This window comes from Orycteropus afer, unplaced genomic scaffold (genome assembly GCF_000298275.1).
Source record: "Orycteropus afer afer isolate SDZICR_OR568_19922 unplaced genomic scaffold, OryAfe1.0 scaffold00635, whole genome shotgun sequence".
Taxonomy (NCBI): Eukaryota; Metazoa; Chordata; class Mammalia; order Tubulidentata; family Orycteropodidae; genus Orycteropus; species Orycteropus afer.
In genome coordinates this window covers 319,076-324,011 of record NW_006922222.1, presented here as the reverse complement: position 1 = coordinate 324,011, position 4,936 = coordinate 319,076, and positions in this window count along the sequence as shown.

The window sequence follows — 4,936 nt, the reverse complement described above, 5'->3', positions numbered from 1 at the left end:
ACACACACACACACACACACACACATATATGTATAGACATACCTATATATATATGTATGTAAATTTGTCATTCTTGGCATAGTAGACAATATGATTTTCTGATTCAAAATGGCCAAAACCAGGACATTTCAGCTCCCTAATGCCTAGGATATTGATCTTTATATGTTCCATTTCATTTTTGACAACTTCCAATTTTCCTGGACTCATACTTTGTAGTTTCCTAGACTTCATACATTCTATGTTCCAATATTAATGGATGTTTGCAGCTGTTTCTTTTGAGTTGTACCCCATCAGCAAATGAAGGCCTGAAAGCTTTACTCCATCCACACCATTAAGATCAATTCTACTTTGAGGAGGCAATCTTTCCCCAGTTGTATTTTGAGTGCTTTCCAACTTGAGGGCCTCATTTGCCAGCACTATATCAGACAATGTTTCATTGCTATCCATAAAGTTTTCCAGTAATATATCAGACAGTGTTTCACTGCTGTTCATAAGGTTTTCAGTAACAATTTTTTAGAAGTGGGTGGCTCCGTCCTTCTTTCCAGTCTGTCATAGTCTGGAAGCTCTGCAGAAACTGTCCACCATGGGTGGCCCTGCGTGTACTTGAAATACTGGTGGCAAAGCTTCCAGCCTCCCAGCAGCATGCAAGCCACCACAGCACAACAAACTGACAGAGAGCTTAGAGATGGAAGTCCTCCCCCAAAAGCCTTTGGGTGACCCCAAATACTTCCTAAGCAGTATGCTGAACCCAATAATCATCTCTACTGGAACCTCTCCACTGTTGTTGTTTTTCACTGTGGTCGAGTCAGCCCCTCATTCATGACAACCTCATGCACAATGAACAAAACGCTACCTGGTCTTGCACCATCCCCATGATTGGTTGTGGATCAAAATATTGTGATCCATAGGGTTTTCACTGGCTAATTTTTAGAAGGAGATCATGGATCTTTCTTTCTAGCATGTCTTAGTCTGGAAACTCTACTGAAACCTGCTCAGCATCACGGCAACATGCAAGCCTCCACTGACAGATGGTGGTGGTTGCACATGACATGCATTGACTGGGAATCAAACCCAGATCTCCCACATGAAAGGCAAGGTTTCTACTCCTGAACCTCCACTTCTCCACTACTTAATATTAACTGCTCTTTCACATCTCAACTCAGTCATTCTTTCTCCAGGAAAGCCTTCTGTGACTTCTCACAGCAGACACAATTTTCTTCATTTCCATTGCATTGTTCTTTTCCTAGACATTTCCTAGCCTCCTTTGCAGTTAAGTTGGGTTCATATAACTGGATTCTGACTAATGGATGTGGGTAAGAAAAGATATTCCCCATCTTGACATTTAAATATATTCAAGAAGATCATCCTGCTTGTCTTCTCTTTCTACATTGCCTTTGGAGGCTACATAGTTCCAAATGGTGAAGCTATGATGGCAGAGCCTCTCTTACCCTGAGTGCCTGAATGAATGACTTGTTGTTGTTGTTGTTGTTATGTGCAGTGGAGTCAAACCCGGCTCATAGCGACCCCTCCTTGGGTTTCCGAGGCAGTATCACTACGGAAGTAGGATTGCCCAACCTTTCTTCCGAGGAGTGGCTTGTGGGTTTGAACTGCCAGCCGTCTGGTTAGCAGGCAAGTGTCTTAGCCACTATGCTACCAGAGCTCCCGAATGAATGACTAGGTGGAGCAAATCCTCAATACCCTTGTAAAACATGGACTATGAGTTAGTAACGAACTTTACTATTAAGCCACTGAGATGTCAGAATTAATTTGTTACTAGAGGTAGTCTATATCTATCTCACCTAACACACATCTTTATCAAAATCAGTTCCCTCTCTCAGCTTCTTCATAGACTGAACGTCTTATTTGTAGTGTAGGCATGCCTTGGAGATATTGCAGATTCAGTTCCTGATGACCACAATATAGCAAATACTGAAATAAAGCAAGTCACACAAATTTTTTGGTATCCCAGGGCATATAAAAGTTACATTTACACTGTAGTATAGTCTATTAAGTGTGCAATAACATTATAAAAAAGTTTGAAATATTGTGAGAATTTCCAAAATGTGACACAGAGACATGAAGTGAGCATAGGCTGCTGGAAAAATGGTGCCAATAGACTTGCTTGATGCAGGGTTGCCACAAACCTTCCCTTTGTAAAAAATGTAATACCTGCAGAGTTCAATAAAGCAAAGTGCAAAAAAAAAAAGGTATGCCTGTACTTCTTTGTGTCACTTAGCAACTGTTCAGGCAACATCAACTGCATATATGTCTGAGGATGCCAGACCTACATCCTGAGGTCAGAGGCACACTCTGCCCAGCTGTTGTGCATGGCCCAAAGACCACCTCGTCTGTAGAGATGGAGACCTTGGCCCAACCTTCAACCCCGGTCCTCCTTGGTTTCCCTGACTCAGCAGGTCTAGTTCCCGTGTTCTGCCTAGTGTGATCCCACAGGCGCCCCATGGAAGGGTATGTATTCTGAGGGCCCCAGTCTTGGTTCAGGTGCCCTCGATCCCCTTGGCCCACATCGTCCCCTCCCTGGGCAAGTTCTCACAGAAAGCTGGACTTCCCTGCAGCTAGCTTAGCAGAGAAGCCAGCAACAGTCAGGCAGGACTCAGCCTAGTACTCAACTGAGGCACTCATGGTGGGAGCTCCCTGGGCCACTCTGCGCACCAACCCCCTTGACCAGTGCGCTCAAGAGCCTTGCATCTGTGAACACACATGTTCACACAATGGCCAAATCATTTAAGATCCTATTCACAGAACACAGCATGGATATTTAGTGATACATACCTGTATACATTTACTTATTGGACTTTTTCATTAATGTTATTGTCTTATTAGACTACATAATCCGTAATGAGATCTTTCATTTTCTTACGATTGTATTTTTAATGTTTAACATAGTGCCAGGACCCTGGGTGGCACAAATAGTTTGCAATTGTTTACCATCCTAATGGTTGGCAGTTTTAACCCACCTGTAAAGGATGATAGCCAAGGAAATCCTACGGAGAAGTTCTATATTGTAACATATGTTGTCATGAGTCACTTTTGGCTTAATAGCAATACTTTTATTTTGTTTTGGTTTAACATGGCACCAGGCATATGATTAAAAAAAAAAAAAAAACCCACCAAACTCATTGCCTTCAAGTTGGATCCGACTCATAGTGACCCCTCCTTGGGTTTCCGAGGCTGTATCTCTACGGAAGCAGATTTCCCAATCTTCCTTCCAAGGAGTGGCTGGTGGGTTTGAACCGCCACTGGTTAGCAGTCAAATACCTTAGGCACTATGCCACCAGAGATGCCAACAATTATTTGCTAATGGGTGGACAGATGGATGATGGGATATTTGTATGGGTAAATGAATGAATGGAACTGGTGAAAGCTATTAGAATAAAAACATTAGGTCAACATTAACTTTATTTTACTTCCTACAAGTGAGTATGCAATTTAAAAATAGCATCTGGGTCTTTAAACCTATTAAGAGGTTTTAGATCCATAAAAACAATCTGTATCTCTTTTGTAATTGGCTAGGAGAATTTTTCTCCCATTAAATCCAACTTCAAGTACTATAGGATGTTGGTGTTTAACAAATGGCTTGAGAACCTTGTTCAATTTTAAAATATATTTCATTAACTTCTTTTATTTCCTGAAGATGCTTTGAAAAAATGAGGCTAGGTTTCTTTTCCATGCAGAAACAGAGACATAAATCTCCTGAAAGAATGATGCTCTGTAGATTTATAAATAGCTCATATAAAATCTTTAATTTGCCTTGAAATTAATCATTTGATTCAGCAAATACTAGGGCAGCTCTGTCTTGCCTGCTTTCATGGTTTGCCACAGCCTCGTCCAGGATCTTAAGGAAGTATGAAAGAGTAAAATGTTTCCACATGAGTAATGCTGATTCCAGACACCCCACCCGAACCACAAAGGGAGAAAGTCTAGGGTTGGCACCCCAAATACATTTCTTCATTCCAAGCCTCAAACTAGGCCTTAAAGAAAAGACATTCTTGGATTCTAAACCAGGAGTCCACCCAACAGTGTCCTCTAATGAGCTTACCCATTCCTCTTCTGCCCCATTGGTTCTTGCCTCCTGGTGCGACGTGGTGTTCTCATCTTTCAGAGCCATTTGCTTCATTTGTCTGCACGCCTTCCCACAAATCCGGGCAAATATTCATGCTCCACGACTGCATTATCCTTGGCTGCCCCTATTTAATGTGGACTTTGTCTGCTGGTTTGATGCATCTTTCTGGGATGTGTACCAGTGAAGAGAGGTCACATTTTTATGAGCAGTAAGAGCACCTCAGAATCAAAAACACAAAATGACCAGTATTACTGGTTGGCTAGAGATTGTTGGAACCCCCAAGACTATGGCCCTGGGTTATCCTTTGGGCCTAGAAATGGACTCACTTCCATGGATTGGCTCTCAGCCCCACAGTAAAAAGACCTACATACAGAACACCTACCCCAAGGAGATGCACCCCCACCTACCCGAGGGATATGCACCCCTTGTATCAACCAGCCATGAGACATCAGAGGGGCAACACTCACATAGAGGGAAAGCTGGACAGGCAGGAAGGCATAGATAAGAAGGGCACAGGGAGGGGGTAGGCACAGAGAGAAGAAGGGAGGAGAGTTTTTTATGGTTGTGGATTGTAATAGGGCATGAAATCAAATGTGAATGAACTGTTGAACATAAACAAATCTGCTTTGTAAATTTGCATCCAAAGCACAATTCAATTTAAAATAATAATAATAATAAGCACCCCAGGATATTAAGATAAGCAGGCCCCAGATGCAGCCCATTTAATCCAATTCCCTAGGAAGGAGCTCTGGAAGCGTAGTGCTTAAGGCACTTGACTGCTAACCAGAAGGCTGGCAGTTCAAACCCACCAGCCACTCCTTGGAAGGAAGGTTGGGCAATCTACTTCTGTAGTGA